The sequence below is a fragment of the Bos grunniens genome, chromosome 8, assembly GCF_055505025.1.
Source record: "Bos grunniens cultivar Pamir isolate PY7600 chromosome 8, Bosgru_T2T1.0, whole genome shotgun sequence".
Lineage (NCBI taxonomy): Eukaryota > Metazoa > Chordata > Mammalia > Artiodactyla > Bovidae > Bos > Bos grunniens.
In genome coordinates this window covers 95229955-95247849 of record NC_141172.1, presented here as the reverse complement: position 1 = coordinate 95247849, position 17895 = coordinate 95229955, and the positions used below count along the sequence as shown (strand labels likewise).

At 43.0% G+C, this 17895-nt stretch overlaps 1 protein-coding gene across 14 annotated transcripts in view; it reads right to left on the bottom strand.

Moving 5' to 3' along the window:
- The window catches only part of LOC147367731 (uncharacterized), a 651563-nt gene that overhangs the window by 598494 nt on the left and 35174 nt on the right, over window positions 1-17895 (bottom strand). For 11 of the 14 annotated variants that reach the window (XR_015132010.1, XR_015132012.1, XR_015132013.1 and 8 more), the window contains one exon: window positions 5641-5733. The exons of 2 other annotated variants lie outside the window; for them this stretch is intronic. The gene's annotated coding sequence lies outside the window, so the exon portion shown is untranslated. Of the gene's footprint in view, window positions 1-5401; window positions 5543-5640; window positions 5734-17895 lie in introns of all 14 variants that reach the window. One more of the 14 variants, XM_086315804.1, reaches the window with a different exon arrangement.

Genomic DNA, 17895 nt, shown 5'->3' with positions numbered 1-17895 from the left:
TAGGATTGACTGTTTGGATCTCCTTGCTGTCCAAGCAACTCTCAAGAGTCTTCTCCAACACCACAATTCAAAAGCATCAATTCTTCGGTGCTCAGCTTTCCTTATGGTCCAACTCTCACATCCATAGATGATGCCATAGATAGAAAGTTGTGAACAGGTTTCTACTTTAAATACTGCAGTCTTTTACCCTCAGTTTCCTCATCTATAACAATGACATCTGCATTCCAGGACAACTTGAGGGTGATGCCTTCACTTGGTTCTGAGGCTATCAATCTTGTTTCCTCACTAGAGTCTATAAACCTTGGATACAGGGTCTTATCAAGCTAAAACAGTCTTTTAGTTTTTCAAAAGTCACGTAGCAGACATAGTTCTGTCTTACATAGTTTAATCTTTATTATGAAGGCAGTAGAGATCATTTTTAAACTGGGCATGAGATAATCAGATTTGCATTTCAGAAGGATCCCTGTGGGGTACTCTCACACACACTAGTGGGAGTGTAAATTGATACAATCCTTTTGGAAAGCAATTTGGCAAAGTGTACTAAGAGCTCTAAAATGTTTGACACAGTAATACCACTTTTGTGACTACTCCAAGGAAATAATCCCAAAACCAGAAAAAGCTTTATGCACAAAGCATCTATTGTAACATTATTCATAATGGCAAAAAAATGGCAATGACCTCGCTCCTCAACAATAAGGGAATGGTCACACAAGGTTCAGCAATGCACTGGGTGGTACATTACTCAGCCATCTAAATACATTCATAACAATCTACCAATAACATCCAAAATGATGATTTACCAATATTAGTATTAGCAACACATTTGTGGTAGATTCTAAAATTGGCCGCAAATTCTTCTCTTGCCTATAGCCATACCCGTACTAAAAAAGGCCACAAATTCTTCTGTTTATATTCACATCCTTACAAAATGATGCTGCAGATTCTTCATCAAGAAGTGGAGTCTATTTCTCCACCCCTGGAGTGTAAATTGACTCTGTGGCCTGCTTTGGCCAATAGCAGTATTAGTGAGCTACAACCAGAAGTTTGAAAAACACTTATGCATTGGCACTTGCCTCTTGCTGTGGTTGGAAGCCTTCTATCACCATGTGAAGAAGCCTAAGGATAACCTGCTGAATGACAAGAGATACGGGGACCCAATTCCTCTTGTGGCCCCTCATGTCAGCCAGTCAATCCCAGAAGCAAAGCCATCTAGCTAAGTGGCAGCAAAACATAGATGCAAGACTGAGGCCAGCCATGACTAGCCGAAGAGTCACACAGCTGAGTCCAGCCAAAATCACTTTTCTAGAGAATTCTGAACAAAATCAATAGTTACTATTTTAAGCTACCAAAGTTTGAGGCTATTTGTTGCACATCAGAAGTTCATGGATACAATGCTAATAATTTTTAAAGCTAGGTGTTGGGTACATGGGATGGGTAGTAGGTTCATTGCAATATTGCCTCTGTTTGGTATATGTTTCATACTTTCCATAATAAAAGAAATTTAATACATATATGCATTTGGGCTAAAGGAAAAATAAATGTTAAGTAAGGTGTTTAAATATAAAAATACATATACATATACATTTTGATCATGACTCTATAAAAAAAATTTTCCACAAAAAAATACTACGAAAAAAAATACCATTGGTTCCCTTTAGGTGCTGAGACTATAAACTTTTTAATTTGTATGTTTTTTCCAAATTATCTATAATAAGCTTGATTTATTCTGAAAATCTGTATTTATAATTTTATTCATTTATTTCACTTTCATCCCTCTGTCGATACATTTTCTTTTTCCCATAGAATGTGAAGAGGTGATTGGATAATAATCTAAAGACAGAAAGACAAAGGTAAAGAAAATTAAAGTAGTCTAAGGGGAAACTGACCCTCAATAAGAGTCCAAAATGGAAGCAACAGAGAAGGAAAGAGGAGATAGATGGGGGAGACAGAGAGGGAGGGGTTAGATATTGAAAGGGATATTGAATGTCCATAATGTTGGGCATTGTCTTATATTAGAAGGACATTTCGGAGAAGGCAATGGCACCCCACTCCAGTACTCTTGCCTGGAAAATCCCAGGGACAGGGGAGCCTGGTAGGCTGCAGTCTATGAGGTAGCTAAGAGTCGGACACGACTGAGCGACTTCACTTTGACTTTTCACTTTCATGCATTGGAGAAGGAAATGGCAACCCACTCCAGTATTCTTGCCATGGGGTCGCACAGAGTCGGATACAACTGAAGTGACTTAGCAGCAGCAGCAGCAGCAGGACATTTAATCTGGGACCATGTTTGAGCTTCAAGGAGACCCACAAACCCAACCTAAAAGTACACCCTAATTTGGATTTAAGTGTGTAAATGCATCTCTCAAGTAGAAAAATCCACAGATTTCATCTGATTCTCAAATAGTAAATATGCTCTCAAGCGCTTAAGACGCATGAAGCCTTGTCTCCCTGTAGACAGGGAAGAATTTGGTTTTGTCTTTCCAACCCTATTCAAATGTGACCACCCACGGACACCCTGAATAGGACACTGAAAGGATCAGAATACAGTCTGGGACTCTGGTGCTGAGAACATGATCTAAATGCAAGATGGCCCAGGAGGTGTCAAGCCTGTTGAGCCACAACTCATCACATGAACTTTCCTAGTGTCCCTTAGAATCTGGTTCCAATGGGTTCCAATCTGTAGAAAGCCAAATCCTCGTGGATATCAACTCAAGAGTGTCAGAGCCATGGGTCTAACTGGGAACTCTGACTTCCAGGAGGCACTTACAAAACCAGTTTTTCCAAATCTTGGGCTCCGGCAGAGCCCAGCACAGCCTGGTCCCTGCTCCACCTCCAACCTCTAGTCTCTTCCTCTTCCTTGTTCTGCTTCATCCTGGCCTACTCTAAATCCACAGATATCTGTGCTTCTTCCCACCAGAGCAGCTTTGCATATGCCATTCCCTGGAGTCTGTTCCATTCTCCTTCAACTGGTGAACTTATCCTTCAGATCTTAAGCTTAATCACTACTTCCCACGCTGAAGGAATCCTCCTGATATGTGTTCTCAGAGCACTTAGTACAACTGAAATGCTATATTTATTTTTGTGCTTATTGGATTAATATATACCTCCTCTACCAATAATAAAAATAAAAGTCAACATCATTAATGCACCAGGTACTATAGGAATCCCTTGACATGTATTCCTTTATTTCAGTAGTACCATAATCCCATGAGGAGAACGAGGCACAGAAGAGAAACAATTGGACTAAGATTCTCTAGCAAGCAAGAGCTGGTATTGGGCTATAGTCCCAGGTGGCAGCAGCTGGAATGGTTCCATGTCTATTTTCACTGACTATATCCCATGCCCAGCACAAGGTCTAGAACTTAATAGGGACTCCAATAGTGCTGACTAGATTGACTTGTCTTGCCCAGCCTGAAGTTGCTTTTACACATGAAAGCCAGACTTGGGGACAACTTTACAAATCACTTTTACCAGCTCCCAAGAGAAGAAGAACAGGAGACCTGGAGGGGGAATGAGATTCTCGTAAGGTCACACAAAACCACAACCTGAAGCAGCATCTCCCAATTCAGCCTAGTGCTCTTTCCACTTCAATGAATGAAAACTTAAAAAATTAAGTATATAATGCTTAATAAATATTTTTAAACCAATAAAGAGACATGACACTCCCTTTGCCTCTCCTAATTTTGCTATGGGATCTGATGAAAGATGGGTGGGTAAGGAAAGAAAACCATTCTTCAGAAAGGCAGAGAAAAGCACAAGGATTACAAAAAATTGCTATTTATAAAAATTGCTCCTTAAAAGAGGATTTTTTTAAGTTTATGAGTGTTGACCATTTTTTAACTCAAAATAACCTTGATTTAGCAAGTCCGTGTCTTAAGCTTACAATTATTTCAACGTGGTCATCTGTCATCAATTTCATTTTAGTGCAATTTCATTTGTCGTCCTGATACTGATTCACGCAGTACAGCACCATCATGGGGGTCCTGGGGGCATGCAGTGACACAACCTGGCCATCAGAAAGACCTTCATCATGGCTGGAGAGGTATTTTGACTATCTCTTTAGTTTGAATAGGGGAGGTCTGGGGATTGTGAAAACAATAGTGGGTTTTGAACTGTTTCTAGAGCTTCAGCTATATTCTTACAAAAACTTGATTTGTAAGTTAAGTACAGTTATTTTGGGGGCTTCCCTGGGGGCTCAGTGGTAAAGAACCTACCCGCCAATGAAGGAGACACGGATTTGATCCCTAGGTCGGAAAAATACCCTGGAGAAGAAAGTGGTGGCCCAATCCAGTATTCTTCCCTGGGAAATCCCGTGGACAGAGGAGCCTAGCAGGCTGCAGTCCATGGAGTCGCAAAGAACTGGACATAGCGACTGAGCACATACCCAGAGTTGTTTTTAATTCCTCAAATCATTGGGTTGCCATCTGAATTATATCCAGCCGCTGATCCAGCCATCCAACTACAGTATCTTTAACTCACTTTTATATTAAGGAGAAGATCTTCAACTAAGACGGAAATCAAATGATTCCCATGTTCTAGATTTAGAGCTGTATTTCTTTGGAATGTTTTAGTAAATCTTTCCACAATGGCTTCATAATGTTTTTCTTTCCCTCCGTGTACATAGTTTCATTTTAGCTTAGGGAAAAGGCCTAAAAAAATTTTTTTTTCCTATCAGGTTCTGAACATTAGCTTCCAACTTGGCCAACTTCTGACCACAGAGATACTTACTTTAAAAATCATTTCAAACATCATATCAAGTTTCAGTTTGGACAAATAATAAAAATATCCCTGCTAGTACTGAATAACTCCCTAGACACCAGAATGTTCAAAAGAACTTCCCTTCCCAAGATTCAGAGCCACTCTCACAGATAACCAAAAGAAAGAGATAGTTCCTCTGTTGTTGTTCAGTCGTTAAGTCGTGTCCGATTCTTTGTGACCCCATAAACTGCAACCTGCTAGGCTTCCCTGTCCTTCACTATCTCCCGGAGTTTGCTCAAACTGATGTCTATTGAGTCAGAGATGCCATCCAACCATGTCATTCTGTCACCCCCACCCCTCTTGCCCTCAATTCTTCCCAGCATCAGGGTCTTTTCTAATTAAGAGTTGGCTCTTCACTTCAAGAGGCCAAAGTATTGGAGCTTCAGCATCAGTCCTTCCAATGAATATTCAGGAGTGATGTCCTTTAGGATTGACTGGTTTGATCTTCTCACTGTCCAAGGGACTCTCATGAGTTCCCCCTGAGAGCCTGGCTATAGTCAGTAGGACCCCAGCTGCAAATAGGGTGCAATCCACATTTCTGTCCAGCCATATTTTAGAGGCCCCCAACTTGATGGCTGTCAGCCACATTCTTAGAACACAGCATGAGACAAGCTTCCATCTCTGGGACAGAAAAAATCAGTACCTCCTCTGTCCATAGGATTCTCCAAAAATACAGGAGTGGGTTGCCATTCCCTTCTCCAGGGGATCTTCCTGATTCAGGGATTGAACCTGCATCTCCTGCACTGCAGGCAGATTCTTTACCATCTGAGCCACCAGGGAAGCCCTTAGAAAGGAAGGAACAATTTGAAATTTTATCTTAGTCTCTGGAACAGGCACCACAGATAGGGATCAAGGAAAGCCAACTTTGGGAAGAATTCTTACCCTTTGCAGGCTTCTGCTAGTTTTCCTGGGGTGCTGTCTAGAGGCTCCAGAACATGTTGGTGTCTCAGTGGGTCTTATCCTGGTCCCCAGAAACTGTAAAGAAGGAAAAATAATTTTCCCTCCACCCTTTAAAGTGGCCAAGACTCCTTTTTTCTCTAGGGCACCTTTTAATGGATGAGCTCATCTGGGTTAAAAGTTCTCCACCATGCCAACGGTAGTTCAAGACGATCTTTGGAAAGGTTAACCTACTTGTTCAGCCTTAAAGTTTATTCACCTGAGGCCTCACAATGGCCCCAGTCCAGCTTAAGTCAGACCCAGTTCTGACTTAAGCCCAGACTCAGACCAATTTCTAAGTAGGATCCAATTTATTACTGTCCAGGTTCCAGACCCAGTCTGGAAAAAAGAAATGCTCAAATCAAGTCTGAAAACTGTAGAGCTGGGATCCAGGACTCAGGAGGGGCTCACCCACCACGTCCAGAGACCACAAGAAGGCAGCCACTGAGGGGGCTATAACAGTCCCCACTGATGGCTGCTTCCTGCTCCTGGAGACTCTGAGGGGCCTCCTGCAGCTCTTTTTCTGACACCAGAGCTGTTAAAAGATGAACTACACTGTCGTAAAAATTTTAAGAGTTTGTTTCAGTAAAAGATGCTTGTTAGTTGGAACAAAGGCTACGATGAACCGAGACAGCATTTTATAAAGCAGAAACATCACTTTGCCAACAATGGTCTGTATAGCCAAAGTTATGGTTTTCCAGTAGTCATGAACTGATGTGAGAGCTGGACCATAAGGAAGGCTGAGCACCAAAGAATTGACGCTTTTGAACTGTGGTGCTGGTGAAGACTCTTGAGCATCTCTTGGACAGCAAGGAGATCAAACCAGTCAATCATAAAGGAAACCAACCTGAATATTCATTGGAAGGACTGATGTTGAAACTGAAGCTCCAGTATTTTGGCCATCTGATGCAAAGAGCTGACTCACTGGGAAAGAACTTATTGCTGGGAAAGATTGAGGGCAGGAGGAGAAGGGGGTGACAGGGGATGAGATGGTTGAATGGCATCACCAATTCTATAGATGAGTTTGAGCAAACTCCAAGAGATACTGAAGGACAGTCCATGGGGTCACAAAGAGTCATACACAACTGAGTGACTGAACAACAAAAACAACAAAAATCCATTCCAATCAGGCAGCACCAAACCCCACCAATAGGAGCTAGGGAGAGACTTTTATAGAGAAGACACACGAGTAAAGGAAGGAAATTATTGATTGGCGGGAGCTTAGGACTGGTGGGGCCTCTGTGATAGGTTGGCCTCTGTGATTGGCTGTCTTCAGTGTTTTGATCTCGTGGCTTCTAGGCTTTGGGGTACCAGAACCCCCAGCCACTGCCCCTCCCAACTGTGCAGTGGCCACCATGGCAACTGCCAGAGCATATGGGCAGAACCTCCCTCACCTTCACAGGAAGGGGTGCGCCAGCCCTGTGGTGGGGCCCAGCACCACTCTTTGTTTAGGGCTTCCCTGGTGGCTCTAATGGTAAAGAATCCTCCTGTAATTTGGGAGACCTGGGTTCGATCCCTGGGTTGGGAAGATCCCATGGAGGAGGGCATGGCAACCCACTCCAGCATTCTTGCCTGGAGAATCCCCATGGAGAGAGGAGCCTGGAGGGCTGCAATCCATTGGGTCACAAAGAGTTGGACACAACTGAGCAACTAAGCACAGGCATTTACAGCCTTATATTTTGGTTTGCTGATGTGGGCACCATGGCATCCAAGCCAACTCAGTCTAATGTTCTCCTTGTTTAATTAATTTAACACTGTTAAGACAACACTGAGCTCTATAGATATGGATATGAAAGCCTAAAGAGGGAGAGGTATGTGCCCAAGGTCACACAGTGAACGGGAGATGGCCTGATTCTGAGTCAGGACTCACTCCATGAGAAAGACAACTCCAGAGTGTCAACAACATGATTACCTTTCATAAGTTGGGAGGCTAGTGCAGAGGGTCTCATCAGGGATGTGCCAGTGAGCTGTGGAGATTCCAGCTCAGAGGCCAAGTTAGATATCAGAGCAGCTGTCTCTGCCAGGGCCTGGGAGGACCACCACAAAAACCCTGCAAGAAGGCTCCGTCCCTTACTCTGACCCTGGTTTTCCCACTGGCCATGGCATGGAAGCTCAACCCTGGCTTGTTGTAATACTCTGGATTTTTTAAATGCCTTCTCCCTGAAAGGGCTGTGGAAAAAGTTCACCATGTGCTCTTTGGAAAGCCTCCCTCCTCACCCAGAATAGATGCCTTCATGGGTCCCTGTTGCCAACAGAGCCCACGGTCTCCTAATAGAACTAGGCAACAGTGATAAGGTCTCTTCAAAATGTTCCAAACGGAAATGACATATGTTTTGAGAAGAGCACTGGTAAGCCGGAAGGGGTCCAGAGGAACTTGCCAAACTGAGATGCAATGTCAGTTGACATGGAACAGAAAAAAAAGGAAAACTGGGAGGCAGGCTGAGGGACAGGAAGGCTGCCTCAAATGTCTGAAGGGCTAGTGTGTACAAGACTGGCAAGGTGTTCTCAACTACAAATTGGCACTTGCCATGGGTGCTTGCCAGCTAACCTCTACTAGGGTTAAATCATGTGCTGCTGCAGCTGCTGACCTTCAACACCGCCTGAAAGGAGTTCAGGGTGGAGAGCAGAAATGAGGCACTCTGTGCTTGGTTGGGGGCGGGGGGGGGGGGGGGGGGGTGGGTACCGGCAGGACAGATCTTCAGATAGTTAGGTATTATCAGGAGCGATTTTATGAGCTCAATTCTTGTATTAACATCTCCTCATATCTAGAAAAGCACTAAAATCCTTCATGGTGACAATGGTTTCTAACAACCAGGAGAAAGCTTCACAAGACTAGCACAAACCTTCTGGGGAAATATATGCTTGGTTGCATGTACACTCCCTTCATCAAAATCACATATACGCTGTTCTTCCCCCCTACCTCTTTGGAGCAGTTTCTCAGAGCTATCTGAGGTGCTATCTCCCAGGCTACAGTCCTCACTTTGCCCCAAATAAAATTTAACTCGCAACTCTCACATTACGCTTTTTGTTTAAGTTGACAGTGTATTCCAAGTGTCTCCAAGAAACAAAAAATAACAATTGAGGCTGCCCATGATGGGACAGCCCACGGGACAGCCCGGGCAGGGGGTGTGTGCAGGGAATAAGAACGCACACTCTAAATTCCTTTCTCTGCAACACACGAAGCCTCTTCCCCCATCTGTAAAGTGATGGTGCAATCAGTGCTCATAAGGTTGTTGCAAACATTAAATAAGACCATGATTTTTCAAGGCTTATCACAGGCCTGACCCATAGTAGGTCCTCCATTTGTGTCACTGTTGTCATCACTGTTTAGAGGAAGTGAGTTCTTTGTCCTCAGAGGTATTCAAGCAGCACCTGATCAATGCACTGCAAAGCTGTGTTGGGAAAGAGACTCCTGCATTAGACAAAAGGGAAGATTAGGTGACCTTAAGTTTCCATCTATTCTTGGCTTTCAAATTCTTTGTCTCATTGAAACTGAGGTTAACAAGAAGTCCTCTATTGGATTACCCTCGAGGGCTCCAGCTTTGGGGTTTTGTTTTCCCACCTTTGTACTTGCAAAGCCTTGCCATGGAGCAGATTCTGAGAGCATAAGCCAGGAAGGAAAGCTTCTTTTGCTTGGAGGGTGCATTCCTGGAATTCCCAAGATTCCAGTCCCTTCTCCTCCTCACTTTGTCAACATTAGGTTCTTGTGGGAAGGACAAAAATGGTCACTCTCCAAACCACAGTTGGTCCCAGGCTCTGATCTGAATAACTCAACTCATCCTCCACAAGAGCCCCAAGCCCATCTGACAAGAACCGGGCTGATTTAGGCTAACAAGAAGTTATTGTTTGGGTAGGAGAGTGACAACCTCACTTCTTGGTGAGCAAAACCAGGTCGGAAAACATAAATCCAAGGGACTCCTTGCAGCTGAACTGGAGGCAGCCTTCCCCAGATTCCCTTCTTAGCAAGACCAAGCCCTAGAGGAGGAGGAGGAGGAGGCATTTATTGGGGATTGCTACAAATTCAGCTTTACTGCCACTGCCTTTAAAACCACAATATAAAGTAACTCCCACAACACACTGAAGATAAGCTCTTTAAAGAAAATGTAAAAAGCATTAGCTTGGCAATTCACCCAAACCTCATCACGCACCATAGACATTTTTGAAGTTTAACAAAGAAAAGCGCATCATTAAAGAATACTGCTCTATCACCATTCTTATGCAAATCCTTCCAGATAGTTGGGTGGGAAATTCCATCTAACACGCAGCAAGAAAGAAATGTTGCAGGGTGGAGATTTCAGCTATACTGAGTGCATCTATCACCTGTATAATCCAAACTACTGTATGTGCGCTGACTACAGAATTAGTATTGATCCATTCACCATGTAAACATCAAGTACTTTCTATTATTACTTGAAATAGCATGCTATCACAATTTCTATTTCCTCCTTCTATCTTAAATAGAAGTATTGCACATTAGCCCTTTCCTTCATGTACTTTTTTGCACAGCTATCTAACTACAGTGTTCGGTGTGGTGCTGAGTTTCCTGCAGACATCTGCAGTATTAGCTTTAAAGCACTTTATTTTCAAGTCATCTCTGATGGGAGACAATACAACTTTCATTTACCCAGAAACCTGTTACCAGAGCCTTTCTTAGAGAGAAACAGGCACAGGGCACATTCCCTCCCTCTCCTTCTCTCTCTCATCATCAACATTCTTTGATGCTCATCCCCCGACCCCCCCACCCTCACCCCACTGCTGAGACCAGGAGCACCAGGATGCACTTCCAGCTTCACTCCCCCAAGTGGACAGGACCTCCCAGGTCTCTTCCTCTGAGGTCATGAAATATACATTTACCAAGCTGAGAATGCTATTTCATTTCAGGTCACCTTGTTACGGAAGCTCAAGACTTGACTCTGCCGCAATGTTCAAATGTCTGGATGCACAAACAAAAAGTATTCTGGAGAATCAGTTCTGATGTTCGAGAGCATCGAAAAACATCTCAAGGGGTGAGCCTTCTCCTTCCTTTCCTGCATTCCCCAGTATAACAGCTGGAGGAAATTTGGACTGGGTTCCAGACCCTGGAGGGGCAATTTTAGCTCAAATTGCTTGGAGCTACCTACAGCATAATTATTGTTCTCCGCTGCCTGTGGCAATCCCCGGGCACCATGGGCATCCAGACCCAGTGCACAGCGCTTCTCGTGATCCCACACGCTCTGAACGGCACAAGCTGTGTGTGACTTAACTAGATTTCCAGTGTCTTCTGAGCCCAGCAGCCGCTCCAGTCAGAACATATTAAATCTCATTTCTGTCGATGGGAATCTACACGTTGCAACTGTAACCTGCCACAGAGCCCGAAGTACTCCTTGAGGATGACCCCCGTTGCACAACCCTACTGTTCTCTTTAACCAACATGTGGAACCTGCACATTTTCATTGGGAAAAAAAAACAACAACAAAAGCTGGGGCTTTGTTTCATGGAGAGAAAATACCCGGAACCAGCTGAGCACTATTTAGCTGCCATGCTCATGTCCCAGCTCCTTTCAACCCATTGAAAAAAATAATAATAATTAACCAATTCATTGAAATTCTTCTTAATAAATGGTAGCTTTGTTACCAAACTAGACTGATGCAAACTCAAAGAGAGAAAATTCTGCAATTGGATAGTGTGTGTTCAATAAATATTCAAAGAAGAGAGAGTGAGGACATCGTAAAGGTGCCGTACATGTAATCCGCAGCCTCCAATAAATTTCCAACTTTCTTTTTTTTTTAACTTTATTTCTTGACACCAAGTATTCAGTCTCTTGAATGCTCAGTTGTGTTCACAGCAAGAAAGTGTGACTCACTTCCCCGACCAAGTGTCCCTTCCAGAAGTGGAGCCGGATTTAAGACACGTACACGCACTCTTTCTTACGTATCTGATCATTTGAAGTGAACTGGAAAACCTCATAGTAGTGGGTCAGATTGCTCCAACAATAACTGTGCTAATGTTTGGGGGAAATAAAATTAACTGATTACAATAAAAGCAGCTCACAGCAACCACTGTCAGTTGCCTCTTCATCTCTCCCTCCTTCTGAACGATGACCTTTCCTGGTTTTGAGCTTATCGCCACTCAAGGGAAGGGGACCCTTTCCCCAGATGAGGTTCAGTCCACCAACCACCACAGGTGAACAGGCGGTAAACGACTGAACTACTCTCATCCTCTTGGCAGTGACTGGTCCAGGAGACCAATACAATTCCTGTGTGGGTCACATTTCTCTGATCTTTTCCTGTAGCAGTTATCAACCTGTATTTAGGTAGATTTCTTCCTTTTTCTTTTTGGCCAAGATTTCCAGGTAATCCCACTCTGGGGACCACAGGTGAATCCTGACCTCGAGGTGAGGCGGAATCTTCCACTGGCCTTGCTGACCTTTTCTCCTGTGCTGTTATGGTGCTTCATCACTGATTTCCACGTTTTCCTGCAAACAGAAGTACTTTTGTTTGTTGAAACTTTTAGGATTTCATGGCCTTGTGTTACTTGAAAAGCTCTATTACCTACAGCGTGGCATGGCCCCTCAGCATTGCTGTAGACATTCATTTCTAAAGCTGCTCCAGGAAGTCCTAGGGATTCAGCGGTATCCACCATTGACAAGGTGGGGTTATACCATAAACGATATTAAGAGACCAAAGACAAGGATTTCCCTGCTGGTCCAGGGTTAAAAATCTGTCTGCCAATGCAGGGGATAGAGGTTTGATCCCTGGTCCTGGAGGATATGATACATTGAGGGGTATCTGGGTCCTGTGCCACAGTTACTGAGCCCTCGCCCTAGAGCTTATGCTCTGCAACAAGAGAAGCCACCGCAATGAAAAGATCGCACACTGCAACTAGAGCGCAACCCCCCCTCATCACAACTAGAGAAAGCTCACATGCAGCAACGAAGACCCAGTGCAACCAAAAATAAAATTTAAATAAATAAAAGACTAAAGACAGCTTGGGAGAAAATATCTGCAATCTACAAATAAAGTTTGAATACCCATACTATATGGAATTTACAAATCAACTTAAATTTTTTTAACAGACAACTTGATATTAAAAAATAAGGAAAGCATATGAACATACAATTCATAGAAGAAATACAGGTGACCAATAAATATATGAAAAGCTTCTCGGCTTCACCCCTAATTAGGAAAGTGCAAAATAAAACAATGAAACACCATTCTCAGCACTAGATGTTTGCAAAAATGATAAAGACATAATATCCGGGGTTGCAAATGAAGTAGCAAAATGGGCACTCTCACACATCTTGATGGAGTGTGAATTGGAACACAGTTTTGGAGGACAATTTGGCAATGTCTATCAACTTAAAATGCAATTCTATTTTAGGAGTCTGCCCTACAGATATATTTGCACATGGCTGCAAAGATATAGCTACAGAGATACTCACTACAACACGGTTTGTAATTGCAAACACACAGGAACCAATGTAAATGTCCATCAATAAGGACCAGATTAAATATATTCTGGCAAAGGCATAAAATAGAACAGTGAGCAAACATTAAAAAACAGTGAGGCAGATACAGGTCCTGTTATAGGAGCATCTGAAATGTGAAAAAAAAAAAAAAAAGAAAGAAAAGAAAAGCACATCTTCCAAAAACAAGTTTAATAGAAGATAATATATGTATCTTTTTCTAATATAACTATACAATGCCAGAAATATAGTAAATACCCAATAAATATTGGAAGTATAAGTGGCTTGTAAATATTTGCTAGAAGAATGAATCACTGAAGAATAAATGAATGATATATGAATGTGCATATAAACATGAAAAATGTGAAGATATGCAAGGTTAAGTTAGTGTAATAGGAGAGAGTCACTTCTTATTCAATGACTGAACTGAAGTGAACTGATAGATTGCTTTTAAATGTTTACAGGTATACATGCTATCTTCACAATAACAGAAAAAGTTAAGGATCCAAAGATATTAATAGCTTAAACAACGCTGAAAGATAAAGGAAAGACAAACAGAGACTATCTGCAACATACATAACAAAGGAAACGCCACAAAACATAAAGAGCATTACTAATTAATAAGACGGAGATAAACAGCCCGTAAAAAGTAGTAATAGCCAAATGATGTGTGGCTGACGGTGGTACTCTCTACCCATCGCCTAGTTTTCTTTCTTACAAACAGAACTATATTAGGGAGTGGGACCAGCACAGTGTTTATCACTCAAAAGAAAATTATCAATGACAAAAAACATGTGAAAAGATATTCAACTTCACATAATCAGAGAAATACAAATCAAAATAAAATACCTGATTTTTGCTCCTAACACAGGCCAAAAAGAAGGAAAAGATTTTATGATCCAGTGTTGACAAGGACTTAGAAGAAGGCGTTCACCATCAAAGTCAGTGGGAGTGCAAATTGGAACAGTAATTTGGGCAGCAATTTGGCATATCCATCAAATTTTAAAATACATCACCTTGGACCTAGAAACTCCACTTCTAAAAATGTGTCCCACAGAATCCCTTCCACAATCACCCAAAGATGTATATATGCCCAAGAATGTTCACTAGAGCCTTGATCATTAGCAATGATCTGGAAACAGTTTTATTTATTCATCAGTGGATCTGTAAACATGAACATGAGTCAAAATCTCTGCCCTGACAGAGCCTGAGTTCAGTGTGTGTGTGTGGGGGGGGGGGGGGGCAGAGGAGACAGATGATAAACAGGAAACAAATAAGCATGATGCCTTCCAATAAACTGAGAGCTACAAAGGAAATAAAACAAGGTGCGGGATAGAGCATGTTTGGAGGTGTAGAGGGGGGCAGAGCAAAAGGGCGGCTGTTGTACCTGGAGCCATGGGGAATGCCTCCCTGGAGGGTGACACAGAGTTAAGATCAGAATGATGACAAAGAACTAGCTCAGCAAATGCAAGCCCTGAGACACGGAGGGTAATGAATAAGGAGGTGAAAGGGACGTGATGAGGCTGGAGAGAAGGACCATGGTCTGAGATCACTTAGTCCTTGAATCAGTCTGCAGATGAAGAGTCTGGGAAGCCACTGGGGTATAAGCAAGGAGCGACATGACCAGGTTTACCAGTTTTAAAAGACCACTCTGGCTGCTGGGTGCAGAAAGAACCGTAGGAAGTAACAAGAGAGGACGAAGAGCAGTGAGGAGGTCCTGGCGAGGTGTACTGGTGGCTTACACCAGGTTGTTGGCAGTGGGGTATAACAAGCGTCCAGCAGGGACATGTTTTGGAGATAGAGTCTATAGGATTTGCTAGCAGACTGGACTTGGAGTCCTACAGTAAAGGAGAACCAAGGATGTCTCCCAGCCTTGGGGCCTGAACACCTGGCTGGGGTGGTGATATTATTTTCAAAGAGGAGAAAACCCGGGGGAGGAAGAAGTTCAGCAGAAAAAGTCCAGAGTCCATTTTGGCCTTGATGAGCTTGCCTGTCCTACAAGACAAGTAAGCAGACACAAAGTTGGAAATTAACATATATATTCACAATTGCAGAGAGAAAAATCCGGGAGGTTATCCACCTAAGTGATAAAGGGATTCTCTTCAAGAAGTGGAATTAGGGGTGGAGGGTGGGAGAGGTGAAGCGGGAAGAAGTCACTTCTACATTTGACTGTATGTACATTAACAAGGTTGGAAATTGTTACAATGAATATGTATTACCTTTGAAATTTAAATAAATGAATACAAATAAAAGAAGACTGAGAGATTTCCAAATCTTTCCACAGAGAGTTTTCTTAAAACAAAATCTTATCCAGAATGTTCATTCCACTGTCATCATTCAGGCCTTAGCTCAAATAGCACCTCCTCAGAGAGGCCATCCTTAACCATGGGACCTGAAGGGGCCCCATCCATCCTTACCCAAGTAGCTCTATCCCACACCCTGTTTTACTGATACCACTTATACCCCAAAATTAAATTGTCATTTATTATTTACCTGTCCTCCCTACTAGAATATAACAGTCAAGAGAGCACAGTTGTTACATGTTTTGTTCTCCAAATATTAGGTTGGTACAAAAGTAATGATTGTTTTGCATTGTTGAACTTTGCTGTTTGACTTTGGAATACATTCTTAAATGTGGTTTTGTTATAAATCATTTGAATGCATATTTCTTGCTTTATGTTTTTTTGCTAATGACGTTACTTGCTGTTTATTTTATATGTATTTTAGAATATGACTTATTACTTGCTGTTTATTTTGTATGTATTTTAGAATATGATTTATTACTTGCTGTTTATTTTATATGTATTTTAGAACACAGAAATAATGTTGGACAAAAAGCAAATTCTAGTGATTTTTTTTTATTCGTGTTCAAAATGGGTTGTAAAGCAGCAGAGACAACTCTCAACACCAACAACACATTTGGCCCAAGAACTTCTCATGAATGTACAGTGCAGTGGTGGCTCAAGAAGTTTTGCAAAGGAAATGAGAGCCTCGAAGATGAGGAGTGTAGTGTCCAGCCATCAGAAGTTGACAAGGACCAAATGAGAGCATCATTGAAACGGATCCTCCTACAACTACACAAGAAGTTGCCAAAGAACTCAATGTCAACCATTCTATGGTCATTCAGCATTTGAAGCAAATTGGAAAGGTGAAAAAGCTTAAGAAGTGGGTGCCTCATGAGCTGACTGCAAATCAAAAACATCATTGTTTTGAAATGGGTTGTCTTCTCTTACTCTATGCAACAATGAACCATTTCTCAACTGGATTGTGACGTGCAATGAAAAGTGGATTTTATATGTCAACCAGTGAGCCAAACTTGCACCCAAATGAGGGTCCTGGTCACTGTTTGGTGGTCTGCTGCCAATCTGATCCACTACAGCTTTCTGAATCCCAGCGAAACCATTCCATCTGAGAAGTATGCTCAGCAAATCAATGAGATGCATAAGAAATTGCACCGCCTGGGTCAAGAGAAAGGACCCAGTTCTTCGCACAACCAATACTTCAAAAGTTGAACACAGTGGGCTACAGAGTTTTGCCTCATCTGCCATATTCACCTGACCTCTCACCAACTGACTACCACTTCTTCAAGCATCTGGACAACTTTTTGCAGTGAAAATACATCCACAACCAGCAGGAGGCAGAAAATGTTTTCCAAGAGTCGCTGAATTCCAAAGCACGGGTTTTTATGCTATAGGCATTAACAAACTTGTTTCTCACTGCCAAAAATGTGTTGATTGTAATGGTTCCTATTTTGATTAATAAAGATGTGTTTCAGGCTAGCTAAACTGATGTGAAATTCACCATCCAAAACTGCAATTACTTTTTCATCAATCTAATATCTCTAGAATGTACAACAGTGAGATGCATACAGTAGGCACTCCATAAATACTCCCTTGATTAAAAATGAATTCCAATTTGTACTCAAGATTAAAAAAAAAAAAACAACTGAGCAGCTTCAACTGAACTGAAGCCAGGGGTCCAGAGTCTTGCCATTGTCTCCCTCTCCTTCCCACCACCACTGGGCTGCCTTAAGGTACATCCAGGTGACCCCCAGGGCCTGACAAAAAAACTGTATAAAACCCACAGGATCACCTGATGGCTCCGCTCTTTTCCAGTTCAGTCTGCAAGGGTCTGACCTGAGCCCTCCTTCTCAGGAAGCCTACCTCCTCCAGATTCCAGCCAGCACAACCAGAATAGGTCTGGTCCAGACTCAGCATTAAGTTCCACCTGTGTCTTCCCATGATGCCTCCATCACCCCAACTGCTACACCCAGGTAGCAGGCACTCCCACTCCGTGCTCCTGCTCATGAAGGCACCCGTGAGTGCCAGCCTCAGCTCAGCCCTGCACTGGGCACGGCGGGTCCAGACATAAGCAGCCCAGGCCCTGTACTGCAGAATCAGCACCTGGGAGATAATCCAGGCCCGAGTCAATACCAGCAGTGACCCTGGCATTCTGGTGGCTCTCGCAGGCACGTGTCAAGTCCAGTGGGTCCCAAGTTCTTTGTCGAGTCTTCCTGATTACAATTCCTGAGGTCGCACAGTCAGGGCTGGCTGTCTTTGTGGCACTCACGCTGCCTTCAAGATGATGTTACAGCCCCTCTTTCAAGAAAGGGAGCCATCATCTGTCCATCTTGCCACTTCAAGCAGGGGTTAGCAGGCATCTCTAGGCACTATCTTCTGCCCCTTCTGTGGTCCACAGGGAAAGGGCCCTTGTCATCAGACTGCACCCCTCCCAGGCCTCAGTCCAGGCCAGGGGGT